General features: G+C 36.2%; 2 protein-coding genes across 21 annotated transcripts in view; one reads left to right on the plus strand and one right to left on the minus strand.

Moving 5' to 3' along the window:
* Positions 1-11,946, minus strand: part of LOC124951361 — a 166,955-nt gene extending 155,009 nt beyond the window's left edge. For 3 of the 20 annotated variants that reach the window (XM_047499673.1, XM_047499655.1, XM_047499656.1), the window contains exon 1: positions 10,175-11,940. The gene's annotated coding sequence lies outside the window, so the exon portion shown is untranslated. Of the gene's footprint in view, positions 1-10,174 lie in introns of all 20 variants that reach the window. The other 17 variants (XM_047499676.1, XM_047499677.1, XM_047499669.1 and 14 more) reach the window with 16 other exon arrangements.
* A 1,894-nt stretch (positions 11,947-13,840) lies between these two features.
* LOC124950904 (tetra-peptide repeat homeobox protein 1-like) overlaps positions 13,841-27,907 on the plus strand; it is a 64,586-nt gene continuing 50,519 nt past the window's right edge. Inside the window, exon 1 of the mRNA XM_047498381.1 lies at positions 13,841-13,983. The gene's annotated coding sequence lies outside the window, so the exon portion shown is untranslated. The remainder of the gene's footprint in view (positions 13,984-27,907) is intronic.

Raw genomic sequence — 27,907 nt, forward strand, 5'->3', positions numbered from 1 at the left:
AGCACCGCGATAAACACGTTCGATGGATTTGCCCTCTCGAGAACCATTATCGATCGCCATGAACATGAGGCTGACATGATAGAATAATTTCTTTTTTCTTTCGTTTTGTTTTTTTTTTTTCTTTTTTTTTTTTTTTGTAACGGGACGAATCGAGAGGTTTAATTCAATGATTCCTGGCCTGACTCCCGTTCAGACATTGGAGAAAAGAACAAGAGGGAAATATTAAACGTGCAAGACGTAACTTTCATTCTATTTCTCAGTTTGTTCATTTTGTCTCCATCTCTCTCTCTCTCTCTCTCTCTCTCTCTCTCTCTCTTTCTTTCTTTCTTTCTTTTTCGCGTTCTCTCTTCTTCTCATTCTGGCACCTTTGCTTAAACGTCACTTTCACGGATGCCAACCAGCACGAAAGTTCTAATTGAGTCTACTGCCTCTCTCGTGTAACTTCTATTCTCAAGTTACTGGCTGTCCCTCGAAGGGATTGGAAATTCGACGGGATAGACGAAGAAAAAAGCGCGTAGACTGAACCCCGAGGGTTCTTTGTTGCCCTGCAGTATGTCCACTACCAACGATCCCATGGCCGTCGCCGACATTGCTATTCGAAAGGGACGAAACGAATTTCAACTGGAAGTTTCTTGGCTTCCATTAGCTACCACCCTTGATATCACCCTTCTCAACCATGAACCCTCTCTTCCCTCATATATAAGTATCGCGTAGTATTCTTTGTATTGCTTTTTTTTTTCTTTTTTTTTCTTCCCCCCCGCCCCCCCTACGTACACGTATACATGTATGTTAGTACGTATGGATACGTATACACACGTGTGGCTGGCTAGCTATTCGTGAGGATCAGTCGGACTAAAGCGATAGAATTTTTCTCGTAAAATTGGTAAAAGATTTTTGCTCTCTGTCTCTTTCTCTTTCCCTTTCGTGAATATCATCCTCTCGATCTGATTTTATACGCCGATCTTTTTTTGTACATTTTCACTAAGACCATAGAGCTTTGCTCGTTATCAACCAATCGTTAATTCGTAAAAATTCATCGCTCAGGATCGAAGGAAAAAAATGAGGTAAAACTTAGGAAATAGAAAAGTAAAGAGAAAGAGAGAAAGAGAGAGAGAGAGAGAGAGAACAGGTGATGAATAAATGCGGTAAAGTAAGTAAAATAAAGTTTAACGAACGTTTTCTCGTTTCTAGAACGGCTTTGTAAAATAAATGAATGCAACTAAACATCCAAATGCTCTTGGTTGTATATACATTATAATTTATAACTCCCCGTGGGTTCATGAAGGTCACAAAATTGTCGCGCGAACTTGAGCTACGATGGGACTATTTGGTTTGAGTAAAGAATAAGAAAAATATCGCTAAAGTTCTTTCTTTCTTTCTTTCTTTCTTTCTTTCTTTTTTTCTTTCTTTCATTCTTTCATTCTTTCTTTCTCTTTTCTATATTTCCTCTTGGCTTTGGTATAATTGGCTTCCCAATTAAAACTTTTTCAACGTTACCGAAAACGGTTGCTAAGGATTTTCAATGGCAGGTTACTTTTGCTGATTTTTCATGAAGAAAATAGTTTAACTATGGTTAATACGTCTCACGTAATTCCTCGAAAAAGTTTGATTTCTCGTGTGACTTTTGTTCCAGCAAAAGAGAACGTTATTGAAAAAGAAAAATTATTTTTTTTTTAAACTTTACGTTTCTTTACGAAGGCGTCGCAAGTTTTCAATACATGAGACTATTTCTTTTTTTCTTTTAACGCGCGAACCTTCATATTTTCTCTCTCTCTCTCTCTCTCTCTCTCTATCCATTTATTTAAGTATCTATCCATTTAGTTGTCTTTATCTCTGTATAGAAAAAAGCTACTTAAGCGTATATAATTCATGGACGCTTCTTTCATTCGCACACAAAACGTTGACTTTCTTTTTTATACTTACATTTATACTACGCGCAATCTATATCATGTGGTATGGAGCTATAGTCCCTAACGTCACGTAGTCGAACGGGAATATACATCACCGAGGTAAAAGACATCCATCATCGTTCATGGCAAACGTTGGCTCGTAGAGAGGCTTTGTACTTGCGCTACCATTTTCATCATGATCAACGTATCATCTTTCGTTCGTCATTAACGTCGAACTTGTCACTTGCGTCAGGGTCTTCGTTTTATCATTCGTCAAGCGAAAAATTGCGAGATGTTATGCTCTCTCATCCTCTTTCTCATTCTCTTCTTCGCGTTCTTCCTTTTTTTCTTTTCTTTTGTTTTTTTGTTTTGTTTTTTTGTTTTTATCACAATCTCGAAATAGATAAGCGGACACTTGATAAGGAAATTCTGATTGAACGATCGAATTTAATTGCAGTCGTTATTGAACGTTCATAGAATATTTTCACGTAAAAGTCACGTGAAATTATAGCAATACGAGTGGGACGTTTACGCAAGAGAAAAAAGAACAAAAAAAAGAAAAAAAGAAAAAGAAATGAAGAAAGAGAAGGAAAAAAGAAGAAAAAAAAAAAAGTAGAAAGAAAGGGAAAAATCGCTTCGCTAATAGATCTCTTTTCGGATACTTTTGCAAAAGAAACGTAACGTCCTCGTAAGCACTCGTACTTGGCTGAAATAAGTACTATACCCAACAATGCGAGCTTTTAAAGTGTAAGGAGGAAAGGGAAATAAAAAAATAAACGAGCGCATATAAAAAAAAAAAAAAAAAAAAAAAAAAAAAAAAAAAAAAAAGAAAAAAGAAAAAGAAAAAAAAAGAAAACGTGCATGCATGCTCAATATCCGAGTTTTGATCTCCGTTATTATTCGATACCGTTTACGTATTTTGAAGTGAAGTATCATATTTCATCAAAAGTGTAGTTTTAACGATACTCGATACTATTATTTCTTCATCCCTTTTTTTTTCTCTAACATTTCAATGCAATAAAATTTTTCATCCAAAGCTTACTCCTACAAATTATTAAAGTTTATTCATGCGATATATATATATATATATATATATATATATATATATATTTTTTTTCCTCTCATTCTTTTCTTTTATTGACAAGTATATTATCTCCTCAATAAGAGAATCTCTCGTTTTCAAAACTTATTCTTTTGTAATTGTAAGGATACGCAATACTGTCTGTTCGTTTAAAGTCTACGTTTTCTTTCTGTATCCCCTTAACTCCCCTTTTAAGGACTTACAATGTTCGTCGTTGAAAATCACTTTGTAGTTCGAAAATTGCAGTCGGATCGAATAACCAACATAGAGAAATTGCACGAATGCTATCTTTCCATTCTCTCTTACGTACGATCTTCCTAGTATCTCGACGGACTTATTAAACCCGATTTCCAACAGACTCTCTCCGTGCATTCTCTTTACTCAGTTCTCCTGCTTTCTTATCAATCTTCTCTTATACGTATTCTACTTCGTCGAAACTTCAATGCAAATATATTAATAACGTCAACGGAAGAGAAAGAGAGAGAGAGAGAGAGAGAGATAGAGAAAGTGAGAGAGAGAGAGAGAGAGACTTCTCGTGGGGGAAATTAGAAATTCCGTAAAATCTAATCTTCGTTATCAAGCAGCAAACGCGTTAACACTCATCCATCGTTTCCTAAACCTCTTTAGAGAGAATTCTCGAATCTTGAGAAAGAGAGAAATAGTATGAGTGAAAGATAGATAGATAGATAGAGAGAGAGAGACAGAGAGAGAGAGAGAGAGAATGGAGAGAGAAAGAGGAAGTAGGAAGAAAATCTCAGCGAGCGTTCATCCTCGTAAAACATACATTCTCGGCCAATAAAAGTTGCTCAGTGTAACACAATTTTCCACAACGAATAGAATATAGCGATTCGCTAGATTTACAACCACTAAATATCTTCGTTCATTGGAGGCCGCGAAATTGATAACAAAACTTTAGCATTATCATGTTTGAGCTAACTTTTTACGTATACCCTTCACTTCCTCCGAGGAAAGAATTATAATCTATTAAAGATCATCCGGCGCATGTTATCGATTTATTATAGTCACAAAACTAACGTCATATGAAATCGAAGAAAGAAAAAAGAAAAGAAAAAAAAGGGGGGGGGAAAAAAAAAGAAATAGAATATAAGATAGGTCATATTTTAAGCGAAAGTTTATTTCTAATGGTTTTTATATTCGGTTAAAAAATCGAATAAACTATAGCAATAAAAGCGTCTATCAAACGTTATTCTTACTTTTTAACAACTTCCTTTTCTTCTTTCTATTTTGAAAAGGTTGCGAAGAGGTAAATTGATTCCCAACGATAAAGTATTTTCGATGCATCCTGCCAGCCTCCCTCCCACTTATCCTGTCCCCTCTCCTCACTTCTGTTCCCTACGATTCGTAAGGATAAATCTTTCATGGGCAAACGTATGTGCTCACGTTATTTTATACGGGTCGCATGAAAAATACACGAATGCAAATGTCATACGTGTACGTATGTATGTATACACGTAAACGTTCGTGTATGCTTTTCTATAGAATAAATCCAAAATAGTAGCCCACTAAAGCGAAAGGATTTATTTACACTTGCCGAGAGAAGATTTACTTCGACTTCCCATCGTACTTTTTCCAATATCGAAATCGCCATTTCTCCGTGAAACTCTTTTTTTTTCTTCTTTTTTTTTTGTTTTTTTTTGCTTTTTTTTTGCTTTTTTTTTTGCTTTTTTTTTTTTTTTTTTTTCTTTTTTTTTTTTGTTAAAAATGTGTCGCCTCGACCTCTGTCCGAAGATGCCTATGAAAAAGCTGCATTACGGATGGCTCATCTTCCGCTTTTCTCCATAAAGCAACATAAACGATTACCACGGGTCGACGATTTAATTCTGAGGGTGAAAACACCGACCATTGAAGCTGACGGTCCGTACATAAAAATTCACTGTAGCCATTCATGCTACGACAAGATTAAGTGGTTAGGCGCTTAATGAATAGTAAGTTATTACAGGAGAACGGTCGAGATATTCGTTGGTTTAATTAATGCCTGTTACACATGAGCCTGAGTGAGAAAGGGCTTTTTTAAAGTTTTTATAAAAGCTACTATGAACAAAAATAAAGAAAAAGCCTATAAGGTTAATTGTTATTTATATACGAAGAGAAATAAATACGTTTGATAAAATATGGGATATAATTTTTTTCCCTGATAAAAAATTCGATAAAATTCTTATCAATTTCGTAATATCGAGAAAGACGTTTTCAATTTCGTCACGTAACGTAAAAACGTTATCTAAGATTTAAAATAGGTTCCTATTTCAAAAATTTTCGATGGAAAAATTGTTAAGGCATTTATTTACGTTAAGCGTCTTTAACACGAACCACGGCAGAGAATACACGGCAGCAAATCCTGTGGCACGGCGGTTAAATTAAATTAACCCGGCTGCAAGCCGACTACGCTGAATTGTCCTCGTAGCATACCAATTTATAGACGCCCTGTGAAAGGTTCGTGTATTGTGTTGCCCGCGTTTCTCCTCCTTTCTATCCTTCTTTCCCTCCAATCCCTATCTCGCGAATTTTCACAAGAGTGGAACGTAGCGCTAGATATCCTTCCATCTAGAATTTTTCTTCCTTCTTATTTTTTTCACCTTCGTGTATATCGTAACTCTAAGGATTTCGTTATACCGAAATATCCCAAAAAATCGAAACGTACGATCTTCATGATTTACGTGCGATCGACGTTAAGCTAAATCGGCCAATCCAGAAGAGAATTATTTTGCGTGCGTGAATGTAAACGCACACTTATATTATCCGATACGTTACAACAAATGAATATTTTAGTTTGCCGTATATCGATCAATAACGCGTTACGTGCTCGTTGCCAACAGCAAGCGATTTGATTGACGAGCTTTGCCTGATTAATTTTGCCCTGTAACAATTTACATTGACCATTACGAATAATCCTCGTATTGCAAATTAATTTCCGTTAAGAACATTAACGTTTGAAAAAGAAAGAAAAGAAAAAAAAAGAGAAAAAAGAAAAAGAGAGAGAGAGAGAGAAGAATTTCCTCAGTCTGCTAATTGTATATCAAGAAACTCGACGTTATAATTGACACGATAAAAATACATTTCTATCCGATTCGTAAATCCGTCCACAAAATGTTACTACTACTGTCAGGATGAATATACCACTTGGAATTTTCTTCAATTTATCGGACCGTCTAATTTATTTACCGAAGATTACGATGTCACTTTTACATTTCCGTTTTGATCGAAGGAAATATCTACGTCGAATGCAAATATTTCAAATCCAATGTTTTACGAGAAAGATAAGGAAATATTTATTCTCGATAGGGTTTATTTTTATTCTCATAGTACATCATACGTCCGATTTAATCGACGATAATATAATATCATTTTAAGTGATTCGTTTGGATCAAGTCGATCTCTTGCAGCTGCTTAGCTTTAATTGACATCAACGCGGTCCAGCGTTGAACCACACGGTTGCGTTGCCCTTCACAAAGGACGCTCTATGTCTCTATAGAAGCAGTGACATGGATTGACAGGCAATAGGCGGTTATGTACCTGACTGTTTTGTCGCAAGACTGGTTTGACTCGCGTTCCTGCTTGCATTGATATTCACAAAGTGCGTTGGTAAGAGTTGATTGGACCGTTAATGTATCGACAACCTTTACATCGTAGTAATACCGACCAAATGTATGTCCGTTGATATCGAATTGCAATGATACGTGGTAAAGGAAATTCCTACATCATTCGGTGTCCGATCTTGAATACTGGCGTCAACATTTTGCTCGCTAATCTTATCTTCTTCCAGTATAATTATAAGGATTTATTAAGAGTATTTTTATATTTGATTGAATAATAAATAATTATTTAAATAATTTTGATAAAGGAAAGAATCGACTTTTCTACTAAAAATAAAAAATTTCAAATAATCGATTATATCGATAGAATAAGTGAGAACTATGACGGTGAAAAAAAAAAAAAGAAACAGAAAAAAAACTTAAAAAAAAATCAAGGAAACGTATAATGTTAAATGTTTAATAATAAATCGCGATATTACGAAAGCTTTATCCATTCTGGGATGGCGATAATGTTGAAGTTTATACATTGCGAACTAATCCAATTAGACTTAAATTTGCAGTATTTCCAGTCATGGAAATAGCGATAGAGCCACTGAGATACGCCTCTAGCATAACACTGGTAATCGTACTCCATTTCGAAAGTGTTATGGTCAGAAAGTTTCACTGCACTTTGAAACTCGAGAATCGTTTATTGCTACTGAATTGACCATAGGTATAGTTTGCGAACATCATCAGATGAATTGCTATGGAGAAAGTATACGTACATATGAATGAAAGACAGAAATGGAGAATGACATACCAATTGGTTCGCATACGAGAAAGTCGTAATCCTGACAAGTTGGATAAGTCAAACGCTTCGCTTGCAGAAATCCCCTTAAACTTATCTAACAATGTTATGTACCGTATCTATTATTGTCTAAACATAATAGTGAATAAAAAAGTATACTATTAAGAACGAAATGTCAACCAAAGAGCTTTTGAATTGTAAAAAAAAAAAAAAGAAGATATGAATAATTGTTATATTAAATGAATTATATGAACAAAAAGAAAAAAAAGAAAAAAAAAGAAAAAAAAAGAAAAAAAACAGAAAAATAGCGTTTCATTGTAAAAGTGATAAAAAGTACAACATAAATTTAAATATCATTCGCCATAACAAAAAGCAATTTTTTTTTTTTTTTTTTTTTTTTTTTTAATTAATAGTACTTCTTCATATCTCATATAGTACACTAATTTTTTTTTTTATGTTCATCCAATATTTCTGAGTTTATTTATCAGTTTATTAAAAGTTACTTCTTTGTAAATGGCATGAGTAAATAATTTTTTTTCACTCACTATATATACGTATCCATAAAAATATATGAAATCTAAATGAGGAAAAGATAATATATGTAATATACATCGGAAAGGTCTGCAATTTGTGTAGAAAAGAACGATTCTACAAATCGGTTTCATGTTTATTTCACTTTGACGGTAAACTTGTAAAAATTTTCTTCGAAATTGTTTATAAACTCTGTCTTTTATAAAATGATTATTGAGTCGAGAAAAAGATAAAAAAAACAATTAAAAAAAAAAAAAAAAAAAAAAAAAAAAAAAAAAAAAAAAAAAAAAAAAAAAAAAAAAAAAAAGAACAAAAGAAGAAAAAATAAAAAGAAAATAAGAAAAGTTTTCCGTTCGATTGAACTCCTTTAAAAATTATCATTCCATTTAAATCGTTAAAGTACATTTCGCGTAGGCTATTCTTCTTAAATTATTGCTGCCGAGTAGTCGTCGATTAAAAATTGTTCCTTCCATCTCGTGAAAGTGTAATTTAATGCGTTTAAGGGTATACACGAGTAGAAGAAAGGAGGTATAGTATAATATATCCTCGATGAGGAAGTAATCTCGTCGAATCGATTTTCTCTCTCCTTGATTATGGAGTTAACTCTAATAATTGGTAGGACAAACGTTGTATACGTGACTCGGCTTTCTCCGCACGGTTTTTAATCGATGCATCCAATTATAAAGTCAGGGATGGCTCGACTAGAGCCTATTTCACAGCTAATTTCTCGTTATGTCGAGTGGGTTGGATAAAAGCGCTCGACGAGGCTCTCCGTTACGGTTAACGCATAGAATTGCGCGTGGATAGTGAGCATTAAACGAACACTACAGTAAATTGTATTTATTTGCAACGTTCCCGTGATATAGATCCTGCGATATATATGCAGTACAATTTTATTGGTAGTTGTGAAATTGATTTCTGACTTTTATCGCACCGAATGATCCCTAGTTTTATATAGCATACGAATAAAGAGTTATTTTCTAAAAATTTGCTTTTGTACATTACTCTTTTTCTTTACATTAAATTCATTTACGATTCTCATACAAATGCAAAAGCTTGTGTGCATATATGTATATGCATGTGTGTGTGTGTGATTTTTTTCTTTTTTCTTTTTTCTTTTTCCTTTTTTTTTTTTTTTTTTTTTTTCTTAATAAAAATAGTTCCTAATGTGAATTGGTAATTATCGGAAAAGCGATATGACATGATTACATAAGCTTTGTGACATATACAGTATACTGTGAATAAGACTAATATGTATAATCCAACTCTCGGTGGAACTCAGTTTCTAGCGCTAAGAGGAAACATGATTATTCGTATATGAGTCTAAAGCAATTAGCGTTTATAATTATCAAATGTACATACACGTCTCCCACTTCATTTACAGAATGTAGGTTTCTCAGTATTGGTCGATTGCGTTAAAATCGCAATGGCTCTAGAGATTATCGACATGCGAAATGGTACATGACGTTAATGAAAAGCTTTTCGCTTGATCCGATTCCAAGTCATTTACTCTACTATTCTGATCTTACTCCCTTTAAGTGTTATTATCACTTTTTAAAAGCATAGAAGTAACGCCAAACGGAGAAAATAAAACTGAAAGAAAAGAAAAGTATAAAAAGTTCATAGAAATATAAGAGACCTTCAAACGTTTAGGAAATATCTTATTAAAGAAAGCAAACAACTACCTAACGATTGCAATTTTACGGATAATTTACCATCATTAACGTACCTTCCTAACGACGTGAAATATGACTACGAATTACCATTGAGAATTAAGACGTAGAAAGAGAATTAAGGATGTCTTGGGATCTAACTATTACTTCTATCAATTAGTTAACAAGCGAGGTAAGACGCATTATTAATAAGCCTGAATTTCATTCTTCATCCCTGAAAAAACATTATCCTTGCCATGTTGTATATTGAAGTGTCGAAGCATTTTAATAAAATTTTGATTCTATTCTGTAGAAGTAAAGGAAAAGAAAGAGAGAGAGAGAGAGAGAGAGAGAGAGAGAGGGAGGGAGAGGGAGAGAGAGAGAGAGAAGGGAGGATCAACGTAGTCGAGGATAAAAATATTCAACTTGCAAAGTTCATCGTTTGTATATCGCTTTTATGAACGATACTCCATGCAAACTTAACTTTTACAGAAAATGGAAAAAATGAGAGATGGATAGATAGATAGACTGACAGATAGATAGATAGATAGATAGAGAGATAGATAGATAGAGATAGAGAGAGAGTGAAAGAAACAGAGAAAGAGAGAGAGAGAGAGAGAGAGAGAGAGAGAAAATAATTCAGTTTCACGTAAAATATTTATTTAACAAATACGAAAACTTACCTTTTAATTATATCCAAAGTTTTTCTTCAAGATGATTCGAGAGAGATTGAAAATACGTCCTCGTAGATTGATTAACAGATAATATACTGACGTTCTGAGGAGTACGTGTTTACGTGTAGGATCAAATCAGATTCTGTTGATAAACACGCTTTTGAGAGTATACCTATCCAATCACAATCTTGTATGTTCATTAATACAGAAAAGGTCGTCCATTGATACGATATTATTGTTTTCCATTCGATCGTTTTCATTGCGTGATATCAAACTAATATAACGTTTTTGAATGAACGTACACGTTTGATTTAAATATTACACTGTATACCGAGAAAACGTGCTTACGCATATGTGTAACGACTTTAAACATATGCGTTCGCATTTGAAAACGTGACAATTAATTTCAACGCTTGTTGAATCGTCGTCGAAATGGTTACGAATTGTAAAAGGGAAGAACTTCTTTCCCCACGGGCGTACATATGTAAAAGAATTCCGATTCAACAGTCGATTGATTCATGGATACTATAGATAAATTTCATTATTCGTTCTCGTTTATTGAAAGTTATCAGATTTAAGATAGAGAAAGAGAAAGAGAGAGAGAGAGAGAGAGAGAGAGAGAAAGAGAGAGAGAAAGGGAAAGAGTTAGATGGAGAGAGATGGAAAGAGTCAGGGAGAGAGAAAGATAGAAAAGGACTACGGGGGGCAGGGTGTCGAATAGAAACTAACTTTCAAAGGTTCGCCCGCAAAGTTTCTACATTCATAATTGTTGTAAGAGCTTCCGATCATTATTATTACCTGGTTAGAATTGAGTTTTGAATGCAATTTAATCGAGAACTTGAAAGTGAAGGACAGAAAGAAATAGAGCGAAGTTCTAGAAAGGTAAAAGCCAGCCTTCCAAAGAAAGCCAAGGGTCGAGGTGAAAGAGTGAAAGATGAACGTCAAAGGGAAAAAGGGAACGAAGATGTTGAAGAAAGAGAGGGTTGATGAAACGCCCGGGATGGAAAGTCCGTGTCTTATAAATTTACTTCAAGTACTTCGTCGTACTTTTCCAATAATGCTGAACTTCGCGCTAGCATACGCAAAATCGATGTGTCACTCGGTTTGAAGGATAAAGATCGCTCTTGTTTCCTTTGTAATCTAACGTCGAGCATACAAATGAATTCCTTCGTAATGTATGTTTTAGTTTCTTTTTTTTTTTTTTTTTTTTTTTTTTTTTTTTTTTTTTTTTTTTATCGAAACGAAAAAATAAAATATGCGTCTTACGTAAACGTTTACGTGGATTTATCACGCACGACGATCGATAATATTTGAAAGTACGAAAGGACGAATCGATCGATTTTTTATCATTTCTGTTTCTTTTTTTTTTTTTTCTTTCCCTTTCCTTTTTTTTTTATAACTGTTTAACTTTCCCAATATAGCACTCGCGATCGACGTTTAATACGATGAGTAAACGCACTCGTATTCGACTTGAAATAAATTATTTTGATAAAGGAGATTAAATTTCTTGAACGAAAACTGATGAAGGACGAGCGACGAAAAGAATGAACGTGACGATAAATAGTAAGCACACGTTATACCATTGAATTTCGCGTGATTTACTTTGAAAGATTTTCTCGTCGTTGTTATAACCCTCGTTTGGCCCTTCGAGTACGGATCGGATGAGCGAAGACCGTCGCGACGCGAATTGCACTGACTCCCGTAGATTCTCCGTTTTCCGCAGAAGCTTCCATCGGTGTCTCTCCTTCCACCCCTCCGAGATCTCCGATTCTCTCTCTTTCTCTCTTTCTCTCTCTCTCTTTCTCTCTCTCTCGTTCTCTATTTCGCTCTTTCTCTCCCACTACCTTCTGTCCTTGTTCGAGCTTCCCCTACATCGACTCACCCCCTCCTACGACGGCTTTTAGCGCAAGCGCCTGTGCTTTTGTACTGCGTAGACCATCGCGTTTCGTCGTTCACGTCCACGTAAGTACGATCGTACTTTAGGCCACAGGACATAACAAATTTTTCTTCGACTCTTGTTATATATCTATATATATATATATATATATATGTACATATCTATATATATATATATCGATATATATATATATATATGTACATATCTATATATATATATATCGATATATATATATATATATGTATATATTTTGTTTTTCCTTTCTTTTTCTTTTATTCCTACAATTTCATATTTTTATATATCGCTAAGGGCAAACTTTTGTTTCACGATATTTAACCCGTTCATTATTTCTTTCAACACGATAACTATTGTCGTTCCTTTCAAACGTTCATAGAGATACAATCTACATTGTCGTTTATTTATTTAATCGTTTACGCGTTCGCACATTAGAATAAACGATTTTTCCTTTGAAGGTCATTGCACGTTTACACACGTGAACGAGTACGCACGAAGAGAGAGAAAGACAGAGAGAGAGAGAGAGAGAGAGAGAGAGAGAGAATCCCTTAAACGGATGGTACGATTTCACGAACAAACATATAGAGATTTATAGAGCGCAAGCCCGCTTTGAATTATGTACATAATGATCGGCGAAATCGGTGTCACGCCGGGTGAAAGTGTAATTGATAATATCTCCCACGCACATTAACGTGACTGATTGACTCCAAAGCTTTTGGTTTATTCAACGTAATTACGTAATTATATATCGGCGACAAAAGCGTATTTGAAAAATTAATCCGCGTACGTCTGTTTAATATTTTCATTGATAATTATGAACAATGAAGACAGATCAATTAGAATTGTGCGTAAGATATAGATCGTTTGACGTTTAACATGAATACCATAAATCACGTTATTTTATGTAAATTACCGTGACTTTTCCGATATACTCTCACTTTATCGCCGATAAAAAAGGAAAGGTTGGGATTAAAATAACGTTGAACGCACGTAGATAAAAGCAACGATCGCGTGTTGTCGTCGTCGTCGTAGACGATAATTGCTGCACATCGATCCAATCCACCCTCTCTCTCTCTCTCTCTTCCTTTCGTTCGTACTCTACCTCCCTCTCTGCAAACCTCCTCCTTTCCTCCCTCTTCCCCTCCCTCTCTCTCTCTCTCTCTCTCTCTCTTACTCTCTCACTCTCGTTTGTCTTGTTTTCGAAAAACGGGGCCGATGGTTAAAACGTATTTTGCCGATCGATCTCTCGCGTTTTCACATCAATGCGGAACATTGAGCGGAATAAGTTGCTCATTAAATTGAAAAATCGCTTACGGCCCCCGAGAATTTCATCGAAAAAGTCTGGTAAACAGGTGCTTTCTCTAACGAAATGCCTCAAGGGAGAGATAAGCAATGGAAGTCGAGGATGGTCGGGTAGATGGAAAAGAATTTTTCACCGATCAAAAGTCAGAACTGGCGTTGCATAGAATCGTGGAAAGCGTTGGTAACAGTTTAGAAATGAAGATTACCCAGGGGTACGCACGCTTCGTAGTTTAGATAGGTCTCTTCTCTTGGGTTCAATCTCTCTCTCTCTCTCTCTCTCTCTCTCGCGCGCGCTCTTTCTCTCTCGCGCTCTTTCCTTTCTATCTTCTCTATCTCTCTTTTTCTCTCTCGTTATTGCTCGCGTATAGTTGTGGGTGCCGCTCACGCGGCAGCACCGAGGCCGCGGCTGATAAGCCCACTGGGAGTTGCCTACGGATCCTACCGAATTGCACAAGTTTTAATTTCCTCGAGCGGGCCGGCGCATCGGCGCAATGGCCAAACTTATTGCGGACGAACGTGTTGCTAGTTCCTGGCAGTTATTGCCGGACTCAAATATGTTACAAAGACTAGAGACGGCGGCGTGACGTTACTCAGATGATTGCCGGTGAGGATCACGATTCGTAGCTTCTAACGCTACGGACAGCGTTCAACTCCGTTGGACTTTGGAAAAAGTTAAACCCGAGCGTGTTTCATATATCGTTTCGCTTCGTCTCGAGAACTCCTATCTCTCCCTGGTCCGAAGAGGGATAGATCGGGGAATCCCACGGGACCGAGATCGAGATGGAAGCTTGTAGAAACGTTTCCGGACGGAGACCGACCGATTTTTATCCTCGCCTCGATATTTCGCTACGCGGAAAAGCAGAGAAGAGAGAGAGAGAGAGAGAGAGAGAGAGAGAGAGAGAGAGCAAGAAAGAGAGAGGAATATTCGGGAGAACGTTGAGTTCATCTGCAGATCTGAAACTATGCCAGCCGGGCGGAATTACGTTTGAATAAATCGGAGATCGAGCGGCTGGTGCTCTCCAAGTTTCGCGAGTGAGATAGAAAAAGAGATAAAAGGAGAGAGCGTGGAATTTGCGATATCGTTTCTGGAATTTCGTCGCGTTTAAGAATGTCATGAGCCAAATATTAAAATATCGAGAGTCAAATGAAAAAAAAAAAGGATAATAGAAGTAAGTACGATCGCAATGGCGATACCATTTTCGGTATTGTTCATGGTAGTAGTAATGACGAAACATCGTATTCTTGTCAAAGACAGAAAGTTTTTCAATTACGTGCTCGCTCGATCGATATGACCGATCCAAACGGAATTCCTCGAATGCTTCGATTCTTAACGCAGTATTCTCCATACGAGCGAATGTTTGATTGTGAAACAATTCCTTTGACGTGGACGTAATTACGCGTCCCTTTGAGAAGTATCGAAGTAACTTCATTTCTTGTAATACTCAGGTCATCGTAAATACTTCTTCTTTCCTATCTTTATCGATGTATACTACATGTTTCACATTCTCTGCCTCTGTCTCTCTCTCTCTCTCTCTCCCCTTTTTCCTTCTCTGTCTTATTTCATGAAACAGGAATACAATTTTTACATACGCGCCATAAAATAAAAATATTTCTTTTAAGGAAATAATATCTTCTATACATATATATTTATATATATATATATATATAAAAATTTTTTTAATTTGTAAGGGACCATTTCTATTGTATTCTTATGTTTATTTTAATTTTAAACGAAAGGCAACATTCTTATGCTACACGCGATGTGTCAACGAGACCCGTAGTTACAACGAAAACAATATACATATAACGAACTAATGTAATACCGTGGAACAAAAAAGTGTTTGAAACTAGTTAAACTCGGTCTCGTTGCCAAGTGAGTTAATTAATGCAACTCGCGTACTTGATTCATCCCTTGAAGTTACTTGCGCACGTTGTGTCGGTTAATTCTCTCGGAGAGAAGAGAAAGAGCGTGAAAGGGTAGTGGACCGTGAAAGAATATGAGAGATAATCGAACGGCTTTAAGATTATGTTGACATTTTTATAAGGGTTGAAGGAACATTTACAACCAGCTCTAATGGCTAAGCTTATTTTTTCCTGTTAGATTTTTCGTTTGATTCATTAAAAGAAAAAAAATAGAAAAAAAAAAAAAAAAAAAAAAAAAAAATAATAATAATAATAAATAAATAAATAAATAAGTGAATAAATAAATAAATAAATAATAACAAATAATAATAATATTTGTAAGAGAAACCGTAATAATGATGAGAAAACATAGAAAATAATGGCGATAATAAAAGTTTTCCTATAAATACACTAAAAATACGTTGATCATTTCTTTGCGTTTTCTTAAGCAGAGAAAACTTTCTTCCATGGATCCTACTTTAGCTCTTTAATCAGTCGAGCACATTTTTCTCCCGTTAAATGGCGATTCTTTTATCCCATCTACCCTCTCGCCTACTATCCTCAACTCTCCCCGACCCTCTTCGTATTCCCCGCTATCATCCTGACTACGAAAACTAAGTGGAGCGGCGGTTCTAAGAACGGTAAGAGGTACGACCGTGGGAGAAAGTGAGAAGAAAAAAGGAAAGAAAGAAGGGGGGGGGAGAGAGAGAGAGAGAAAGGCCAGAGGTGGATAGAAATAGTGGCTTTATTCGGCCGCGCGTATAAACTCGTATCCCGCTGAAAAAATATTACGAACACTTAGCGTTGAAACGTACGTAAAGGGCGTAAAGAAAAAACGAAAGAGGAAGGATTAAAAAAGAAAGAAAAGAAAAAAAAAAGAAAGAACGCAGAAAAAAAGAAAGACAAAAAAGAAAAAAGAAAGGAAGAAGAGAAAAGTAAAACAAAAAAACAGGAGAAAGAAAGAAAGAAAAAAAGAAAAATAGGAAGGTTGTAGGGAGAGAAAAGATAGAGGAAGAGTGCTGTTGGCTCCGTCGGGTTCGTGAACAGGCAATTGCACTGAATTTTGCATTTTAATGAAGAGACCAGATATACGGGCTGATATTAAATGGGAGAACTTATTCATCGTAAGATAAAGCACCTTCCGAAATGGTTACCATTAAAGGCACGCGCGGGCATGGAAACTTTTCGAAGAGCTAATAAGATAAAAGGCCTATGGGGGTCGGATTTTCAGTTCGCAAGGGAAACTCTCGCGAAATAGTGGAAGTGTTGTATGCATCGGAAATCGAACGGTAAGGAGAGAAAGAGAAAGAGAAAGAGAGAGAGGGAGGGAGAGAGAGAGAGAGGGAGAGAGAGAGAGAGAGAGAGAAAGAAAGACGGGTTAAAGGTGAAACGATACGATTCGAAATTCTTGCGTTACGAAAGAACGGACTTTCGTAGGGTGTTAAAGAAAGGCAACGGGGAACGATACCTTTAGAAAGTTTTCGCGTTAACGTCAACGTACCTACCTACGATTACGGGAAGCTACGAAAAAGAATAAGGGAAAGGAACGAAGTAAGTTCTCGAAGGGAAAACCACTCCGAAAAACAATTTCATCTTGGTGGCATCGTACGAAAGAATTCTCATTTATTGTTTCGTACTTTCGTACATTTACTAAGATCTACGCCGATATTCTCTGTTCATTAAGAAAGAAGAAAAGATTATATCGAAAAGTCGACGAGGAACGAAGGGATAGAAAGGGAGAACACAAGAAATATTCGTAAGATTCTATGAGGATGCGGTCAAGTTTCTTTAAATTTCGAACTTTCACTTGGGGAAACTTTTGAAATTCATTTTCTTACGGTGCATCTTCAGAGATAGATAACTTTATAAAATTAACAGATCATTTTGATCTTCCAATCGATCGATTTCGTACGAACGATCAATGACTAATTTAAATAATTGTTGATCCATAGACGAAACAAGACTCATGTTATAAAGATGAAAATCAATGAGATTTCTATCGAAAGAAAACTTTTAGCAGAATATTATTATTAGTATTATTATTATCATCATCAAAGTTATTTTGTTCTTTACGTTGTTTGATTTATCATTGAATTTTACAGAAAATGAAGGCCGTTAATTGCTTGAATTTATATCAGTTATGAAAGAATATTGAAAGATAATTTCATTATAACAGAATTGTCGGAAATGGTATTTCATTTAAACGTTTTCACTTATCTCGACCCACAAACCTGAAAATGGATTATTCCATTTAAAAATTAATAACTTTCCGTAAGAATATAACATACACGATGATCTCTCTCTCTCTCTCTCTCTCTCTCACCCTCTCTTGATCTATCTATCTATCTATCTATCTCCCTTTCATCGATAAAAGCAAATTCAATGAAATTCTGGTGAACTTGTTCGTTAAAGATTTCCTTTCTATCGATTGGCCAATTAATCTTCGTTTAATCCGAAAAAGAAAGAATGAATTTATTGAAAATGATTTAGAAAAAAAAATCATAAATTAATCACGATTAGTGTAAACGTAAAGAATAAGTAGTTCTATCTTTTTTATTCTTTTTCCTTTTTTTTTTTTTTTTTTATTTCTATTTATTTCTTTTTTTGGCATTTACAATGTCATCAGACATTGCCGAAAGAGTTAAACTCAGTTTCGTTTCTGAGTTGGAAAATTGAAAAACTTGGTTGCTGTTTGTTCTCTTGTTTTCCTTTTCCTTTTTTCTTTTTTCTTTTTCTTTTTTTTTTTTTTTATTTTTTTTTATTTTCTTTCTACTCGCTTACTCCGTCCATCGATATTCTCCTCCCACTTGACTATTTTCCTCCACTTTGTGTTTATATTTGTATTTAACATTTCTGGACTGGCATTCGTTTTGTTTGCTTTTATATCTTTGACGACATGTATTTCATTTCCTTATGAATATAATTAAAAAAAACCATCGGGCAAACATTATATAGTACGTTTATTAATAGACGTAATATGTGCATCCCTAGTTGGATCTAAAGAAAAAAGAAAAAAAAAAAAGAGAAAAAGAGAAAAAGAGAAAAAAAGAAAAAAGAAAAAAAAGGAAAAAGAAAAAAAAAAAAGAAACGAGAACGAAACGAATTTAGTTATTTTCATTGAGTTTTATCACGCTCGCGTATATGTATTTATCGAGTCGGCAAAAACTGCCACTAACAGGTATTCTTTTTTCTTCTCGTATACACACTCTCATTCGCCTAGTTTAACGTTTGCCAAGGAAATCCTTTGCATCGAGGAAATCTCACGGGTTCATTTGGCAGTCTGGCTGTGTTGTGTAAACAGAAGCCAAAAACATCAAGGAAAGTGTGTCCCCCGCTACGAGCCACGCCCATTTGCTCGTGTTTTTCACCCGAAGAAGTAACTCTACGGGGATGGGAAAAGTGGGTAGAGTAGCGGGGGGGAGGAGAGGGGTAGGGGGGATACGGAGGGGAGCGGGATGGGGAGGGACTATATAAAACGGAATAAGGAAATCGTATAATTGTTGGTACATGTGACGTTACACCGCGATTCATTTTCCAACGAATTTGCTACGCGCAAACAATACGAAAAATGAATTACCGTACGGGGTTTAACCGTGAAAGGGGTGCTTTTTGTACGGATTTAATAAAAATTCGAAATCACGTTGGAAAAAGCAATCAAGAATTTCAATTACAATGTACGATTTTCGAGAGGCATTGGATTTTCGTTTCTACGTTGAAAGCGATCTTACATATAGAAAAATACAAAGGAAAGAAATCAACGAAAGCACTCGAGTTAGGGAAACAGAGAGAAAAAGGGACGTTGGAAAAATAACGAAGTAAAGTACGGTCAAACGGATCGAATCGTTGAAAGTTTGACACCTTCTCTGTGAAGTTGGAAGAAATAATAATGGAAGTACGAAAAAAGTAGATGAGAGACAGAAAAAGTGGTGCATAAGAGGATTATAGACGACGACGATGGGATAGGACGAAGGTAGGAGAGAGAGGCAGAGGGAGAGAGAGAGAGAGAAAAATGGCAAGTATAAAAGGAGTAAAAAGAGGAGGAGGAGGAGGAGGAGGAGGAGGAGGAGAAGGAGGAGAAGGAAAGATGGAAAGAGGAAACTTGTAATCAGCGGTGCACGTCGATTTCTACCCTCGCACGATTCCCGAGAGGAACACAAGCCTTTGTTAAAGGACCGGGATAAATAAGCAGTTCTCTCGAGACAATACGAAACATCTGCTAACCGTTGTTGAAGGCACGAACTCGATCTAAAGGCGAAGAGTAAGAGCGTGATAAAGAGAAAGATAGATAGAGAGATAGAGAGAAAGGACGATTTTCTCGCCCTGATGATTCTAAATTTTCGAGACTCGAATTATCTTCATTCTGCATACACCTGCCATTCCATTCGATATATAAAATTTCTATCTGATTGGTGCGTATTCGGTATTATAATATTACAACGTGTTAAGTACGTTCGCGTAATTACGCGAGACATAAATTGGTTAATTAAGTAAAACATGAGATACCGGGGATATTGGATTTAACGGATTTAAATAAAACGAAAGAGAAAGAATTAGAACGTAGATATACACACATATATATATATATATATATATATATATATATATATATATTCTATGGAAATCGATCATGGAATCGAAACGGTTATATACGTAACTGTTTGATTCTACCACGAGAAAGCACGTTGGGAAATTTTTGTAAACGCACGCGTGCATTTGCAACTGTGTTCGCGATCGACGTATGATTAAAAACAAGCTCTACAAAAACGTGTCCGTTAACCGACGAATCCCTCGCACCTCTATCACCTGCTATATACGAGCCTACCTATCTATATCCATTTATATATATATATATATATATATATATATATATATATATATATATATGTATATCTACTATATCGAGGTTGCCTGAACTTTTTCGAGCGTGTATAATCCTAGCAGAGAGTAGCGGTCTTTCCTCGTCCATATCAATTCCATTTGTCCAATATCGCGCTTACACGATCCAAGTGCCGGCACGTTTGCTGACTCGACCGAGTCCCGTCAACCGAACGTTTCGCGTTCTGTTAGGACGTGCGTGCGGCCGTGCGTGCATCCGCGTCAAGAGCATTCAATCCGGAGATGATAGAAGGATTATTGGTTTGACTTTACCGTTTACAAAAGCTTCTACGGTAACGTCGAAATTTTGACATAACTTCTTCTTTGTTAGATTTTTCTTCATTCCACTCTTTCTCTCTCTCTCTCTCTCTCTCTCTCTCTATATATATATATATATATATATATATATATATATATATATATATGATAAAAAAAAAAAAGAACTTTTTAATTTTACTTAGAATAAAATGTTATTTATTCGAAATATTTTCCCCGTATTATTTTCTATCCTTCATAATCAAATTCAACTTTATCGAAATGTCAATGAATTATTAATAGATAAGTTACACAATACAATACTATAACGAATGTCTACAAAGATGTTTTGATTATTATTAGTTATGCGATCGGGGATGCACTAATATGTCTATTGATTATAATCTACTTATTAGCAATTAGCTTTGCAAATACGTTATTGCATATAATATCATTCATGTACAATGATTAGTGAAACGGAATATAACAATAGTCAAGGAAATTTTTAATAATCATTCAATATTTGAAACAAGAACCGGTCATTGATTCGTTAATTAATGTTTATTAACGACCATTAATGGCATTTATAATAACTATTATTTCAGGTGACTATGAATTTCGTTAGTATTATATCGTTGATAGCTATTATGATTTTGACAGGTACGAGACGAATGAATTACGCGAATTGATTGGATTTTGCTTCAAAGAGAAGACAATTTCTTGTTATTTCCTTCTCTCTCTCTCATTTTTCTTATCAAACGATTACAGTGTATCGATGTAATAGTACGTGTCGCGATATATCAATACGATTCTATCCTGGCGCGGAATAAAATTTCATTCGGAATGACAGACTTCGAAACAGGGATTTGAACGAGAAGATTTATGCGAACCCACGACTTATTTCTTTATATATTTTTTTTTTTTCTGTCCCTTTATCCGTCCAATCTTTCCCTGCTATCCCTTCCGTTCGTACGTTGATGTTTCTTGTAAAAACGTGCCATCATTACGTTTACTGTTACACGAGAACCTAAAATGCATTGAAAATAAAAGAGAAATATGATAGGCTTGGTTTGTGGTCCTTTCCGAAGTTCTCCCTTTAATAAGGTTGCAATACCAAAGTGTAATCTGATTTATACGGCTGTTTTCCCCTTGGTACGCGGGGGTAGCCTTCAACCCTCGACCCTCATTCCTCTTCGATGTCTGACCAACGTATTTCGAATCCCATAGGTACTTTGTCGTAGACGTTTCCTACATGACACGTAGGTAACGAGTAGGATCAGGTGCGAGGAGGTAGTTCAGCAATATATTCCACAGTGAACTCCGTATTTCCCTTCGAAGCTTCGCTTGATCAAACTTACTATCTAATTAGCCCATCAAGATTCTCTACCATTTAATAATCGTGAAAGTGTTGAGAGAAAGAGAGAGAGAGAGAGAGAGAGAGAGAGAGAGAGAGGGAGATGAAGAGAGAAAATCGAAGAACTCCGGGCGAAGCTTTCGGAGGAAGAAGTAGTAAACTTTCAATTTTCTCGGCCACGTCTTGTCGACGACGACCACGACACCGTGCTCAAGTGTCCCATTGTTTTTTACGCCGTTGATAAAATAACGATCGAAGATACTCTATCTCGTAGAAAGAAGAACTTTTTTCCAATTTCATAAATTACCATTCACTCCTTCGCAATACTATAAATATCCATTCATTTTTAAAGGATATAAGTAAAAAATTAATATAGCGTCGCATTGTAATTTAAGAAATGACGCAGTTTATCCGAGCAAACATTTTTTCCACGCGTTTTCTACCATTATCGAGAGGAAAGTTGGTCGATTATAATTCGAGGGGGTGGGGGAGAGGAGGAGGAGGAGGAGGGGAGGGGAGAAAACAAGAAAGAAAAAAAAAAAACAAAGAAATTTGATCCATTAATTTCCCGTCTCGCAATAGCAACGATAGATTCGTGATAGAATTATTTAGTCGAAATAAAGTGTTAAATTTTAATTGCATGCCAGAGCAAACAGGAGATTTCTTTAAACAATGAATCAACGTCCTGAAAATTAATTATCACGAACAAATGGAACGGAAGAAATACGACGAAGTGCGATCGAATAGGAAAGATTAAAAAGAGGTATGGGAGAGGGGTGTAAAAGAGGATATAGAGAATCCAGTATAGTGAGAACGATAGAGTACGATTATTAAAAACGTCATCGTTCGAATGCGATCTTTTCTCCTCTCTCTTCGATCTCTCCTCCCTGGCCCCCCCCCCCCCCCCACCCCAACCCACCAAAAAAAAAAAAAAATAAGAACGAAAGTATCTTTAAAAGCACATTGACGAATTGTCGAATTGAGGAAGATTGAAATCGAAATTTCGATTGATTTCATTGCTGCTATCGTGCCGATTCGCCACATTGTGGTTCGGGGGAGGAAAATCGATAGATGATACGAGCCTGTTGACAAACGCACGATTATTCGCTGCAGTATTATCGGCATATCAAATATTAGAAAATTAGTCTCTCAGGAAAATGCAAATTTATTCGATGATTTCCTATCGTAAAGATATTAGCTCGGTTAATATGAGAACAAATGACATTATATTTAGGTACGACGTAGATACTGATAGGTATATACCTATAATGTATAATCAATTATTAAAACAATGGTTATGGGCCGAAGAAAATTGATATGGCCGGCTTTCAGCGACGTGAAAACGATTGTCTCGACGTTCATACCTCGACTCTCCATAGGAACAAATGCTGAATCAGGTGCTTCATTGTGACCCCTGCAACATATCTGAGGATATCATTAATCTAAGTTGCCCGTGAGTAATGGCCACTCTTCCCTCTCATTCTACGCGTGCGAAGGAAAGAAGAAGAAGAAGAAAAAAAAAAGGACAAAAAGTGAAAAAAAAGAAAAAAAAGAAACGACAAAGAGGGTGAAAGTTCCGTTCGGCGGCCAATTTCAACTTTCTTTTTTGTAGGATAATTATCCTTGAATCGTTTGGCCAAGAACTCCGAAGATCGATCGTAACATTCTCTCGGTACTCAAATCTTTCGTTCCAATAAAAAAAAAAAAAAAAAAAAAGAAAGAAAAGAAAAGAAAAGAAAAGAAAAAAGGAAGAAAGAAAGAAAGAAAGAAGAATAAAATTTCAATGTAGCTATGAATTGTTATGGTTCTTACCAAAGAGAGACTATTAAAATGTTATGCTAGAGAAGAAAAGAAAGAAAGAAAATGGTTGCGACGTTGCGAAAACATTTTGTAAAAAAGTTTGAAAGAGAGGTGTTACAATGTACGCGCGAGTTAGTAACATGTAAAAGGCGTAGTTTCGCGTAGAAATGGGCTTGCCGTTTCGCCTGTGGCAGTTGCATCTTCGATTTGTTCTCTCATGAAAATAGAACAACAGCTCACGTAAGTGCCGGAAAAGCTTCCGCGAGTATGGGCGTCGTGTCTGTATTTAAACTTTGCCCGTCAGATTCTCCATCGTACGTTTCTCCTCTCAACGTCGGTTTACTTTCACGAAGTAGCCGGGAGAAAAAAAAAGTATGAACGGCCGAGTAAAGACGAGAGAAGAGAGACAAGAAGATTCTGGATGTAAGTAGTGCCTGTCGATCCTTCGACCGACCTTCCAGAGAAATATCGAAGTATCGCCTATTTGAAATGGGATTCGACGATGCACGAAAAATAATATAGGTAATAACAAAAAATTTACCGTCGGTTAATAAATATTTAAACAGATATTAATTTGAAATTACGACGACAACGACGACGATGATTATTATACCAAAACGATTTTTACATTATTTATATTCGCATTTTAAACAACGGAAGAACTTATACGATATAAGAAGAACGATATAAAGTATAATCTAAACTCAGTGCTCTGGTAGTTCGGTGATACGGTGGAGTAAGCGAATCGTGAAAGTAAATTTAATGTCAAAAGAGAGAAATAATAGAGAGGAGGGAGTTGTAACGATAGAAAGAGAGCCCGCGAGAAAGAGAGAGAGAGAGAGAGAGAGAGAGAGAGAGGCGAAGAAATAAAAGGAATAGGCAACGCAGAGAAAACAGAGTGAGATAGAAAGAACATAAGAGATGGTAACTCTTCTCACAGCAAAAGAATCATAGAAAACGAGCTAGAATCCCTTGCCAAATTTCCAATGCAGCAATACCGGCAAAGCTAAACTCCACCTCCCGTTATCGTCTTTGCTGCTATTGCCATTGCTGTTGTTACTATTCCACTATAGCATAATGCGATGTTCGAAGTTTTCGTAGCTTTGCCCGGAGGTAGATATCATGGAATCGGAATACCCTCGGAAATCTACTACGGTAACATCGGTCAGCGTTAACACAGTGGGTGGATACTGAAGAAAGAAGGAATGAAAGGAGAGAAAGAGAGGCACTTAATGCCACGATTTCGTTTCATCGGATTTTATTTCGCTATTAGCAGATGATAAAGCCTTCTGGTGGTCGAGGAACAAATAAAACTGAGAAGTGAAAAGGATGGAAAGCCGATGAGGAGGGAATGAAAAAGAATGCACGAGAGTAAGAGAGAAAGAGAGAGAGAGAGAGAGGGAGAAGGAGAGAGAGAGAGAGATAGAGAAAGAGAGAGAGAGAGAGATGGTGACGATACTAGCTAGACGGCAGTTTGGAAGAATTGCAGCAGTTTCGCAACTGTTTTCCGTTCTTCTGTTCCTTCAACTGTTTTCCACGCTCTACTGTGCTTTTCGAGGTAACCCTTCGTCTACTCGGTTCTCTGTTCCCTTCTCCCTTGCCACGTTCTTTTTTTCTTTTTCCATCTTTCTCTTTCTTTTTCTTTCTCTTATCCACTTCATGGCATCCTCGGCGCGCAAGCTTCGCTTCAAGAAACTTTTCGTTATTATCGCTTTTCCTTCGACGAACTGTGGCACCGGTCGGCCGAGCGAATCGCCAGAAAAAGCTTACTCCAGCGTACCGCATCGGTAGTTAAGGAAGAATGCTCCCTTCCCTCGTCTCAGCAAGACTCCGTTTCTTGCGCTTCTTTCGTTCCATCCTTTGTATCACTTATGTCGGAACCTTTATTACCTCTCGATCGCTCCTTTACTTACCCACCCACGATTCCAACTCTTTACGTTCCCTTATCCTGGACGATCGCCTCTTGTGGATTTGAGAAGGAAAGAGATAGAGAGATAGTGAGATAGAGAGACAGAGAGAGAGAGAAAGAGAGAGAATGAGAGAGAGAGAGAGAGAGAGAAGGAAAAAGAGAGAAAGAGAAAGAAGACGAAGGAAAGAGGGATAGAGAATCAAGAGCCAAATAAACCGATGGATAAATTTCAAACGTTCTTTCGAGAGACATCAAAGTGGATTCTTCAAATTCGAGAGCAATAACGATATTGCTAATATCCTTTCGAAAAGGTATCACGAACACTTTATAGATATCATGTTTCTTCATTTTCTTTTTTCTTTTTTTTTTTTTTTTTGCTTTTTTTTTTTTTTTTTTTTTTTTTATTATTTTTATCATATATCATTGAATATATATTTCCAATGGGAGGAGATAGAGAGGTGGAAAAATTCGGCGATATCCACGAATTCCGTTTAACCAGCTTATTTATGCGGAATATTCATCGTTGAGGCAGAACGAAAGCGTGAGAATTCTCCAAAGGGTGTTCACCCTTCCTAGTCTACCTGATCGATAATAAGGGAAACGGCGGATGCTTCTCAGACGCCGCCGATTTGTCGTCGTTCGATTTTATTCATCTTGCCGTCTCTTACTCTCTTCCTCTCTTCCTCTCTGTCTCTCTCTCTCTCTCTCTCTTTCTCTCTCTCTCTTCCTCTTTTCCTTTCTCATAAACCTGATTATCCTCCTCTTCTTTTAACCTTTGTGTTCCACGTTTATTTTTCTCTAGAATCATTAATAATGCAGTTCTCACCTAATGAAACTGTTTTTGTTCCAGAATAGAATTAATTAAAATTAAAATATATATGCATATATACATATATATATATATATATATATAGTATTTATAATTAAATAAGCCTGATATGTTACTCACTCCTATCCTCAATGATAAACAAATTGGAAGTCCAACATTTCGTTAAAATTGATTTAAGCCAATTTACTACTGTAATAGAAGAAAAAAAAAAAAAAAGAAAAGAAAAAAAAAGAGAGAAAAAAAGAAAAAAATTTTCAACACGAACTCGCGCAAAGTCTCAAACAGAATTGATAAATATCACTCCTCGATTGAAAGTTATAACGAGGCAATGCTATTAGTTGTTACGCCAAGGAACCCTTTTTGCGGTGATCATGTTTAAGAAAGAAATAAATAAGACTGTTCTCGCATTAGTTTCTGGCTCTCGAATAAAAATCGTAAAAATGATATTATTATTTTAATAATGGTATCCTCTTTATAGGACGATCGATGTTCGATGTCTCTCTTGCTTTTCCCTTCTCTCTCTCTCCCTCTCTTTCTCTCCCTTTTTTCCTTCTTTCTCTTTTCTTTTCAGGTAAACGAATTTTTTTTTGACGTGCCTACAATTCTTACGCGAGGTTAACGCGAATATAAAGTTCAATAAGTCACGCCGATCATTTTTGTGGATCGAAAGAAAGGGATAAACGTAGGAAAGGACAAGCCAAGGGTATCTATGAAATAACTCCTACCGTTTTCCTGCTCTCTCTCTCTCTCTCTCTCTCTCTCTCTTTCGCTCTCTCTCTCGCTCGCTCGCTCCTACGATCACGTTATTCGCGGTAGAAACTCTCCTACTTACCCTTTTCTTCTCTATCTCTTCTACAGTTTCTCAATAAACCTTTACGATAGGGTAAGAGGCAAAAGCTAGCAAAATTTTTGTCGTCGGCGTAACCTTTAACCCGGGCGTAAGAAATCAATACGTCGGATCAGAGACATCAGGGGAAGGTTTATTTCTCGAAGGAGAGATCAAGAAAAGAAAAAAAAAATAAATAAATTGCCCTCTTCTAAAGGCAACGAACTGATATAAAATATTATACTTCTTGTTCCTTTCGTACGTATGATCCATAAGTATACTATGCCTTGCATACATTATAAAATAGAAAATTAAATACTTGTAATTGATCGTAAAAGAAAAGAAGGTGTAAGAAAAAGAGAAAAAGAGAGAGAGAGGGAGAGAGATTATTTTCAAAGTAATTATTGTGTCTGTAAAATTTGCGATAGCAAAATCGCTCGTAAATGGTTCATGCGTTTGTTATCGGTGTTCATAGATTTAGACAAGTTCATGAATAATACAGATAACGTGGAAAACCACGTCGTTTATGCTTTCGTATACAACACGCTCGTACAGCATGCAGAGAAGCAAACAACGCGAGCGCGGTACCAACCAACCGGTAGTAAACTTTCGATATATCCTCTTTAAAATATAATGTCAGAGAGCGGAGAGATAGCGCGCTAATCTGGTGCCAGAGGCTATCGAACCAATTTTCCTCTTACCCTCTCTATCATTGTGACGGTTAAAGTGTAAAAAGTGCATATCTTTAAACAGCCATAAATCTTAAAGCTTTACACAT

This window comes from Vespa velutina, chromosome 8 (genome assembly GCF_912470025.1).
Source record: "Vespa velutina chromosome 8, iVesVel2.1, whole genome shotgun sequence".
NCBI classification, from domain to species: domain Eukaryota; kingdom Metazoa; phylum Arthropoda; class Insecta; order Hymenoptera; family Vespidae; genus Vespa; species Vespa velutina.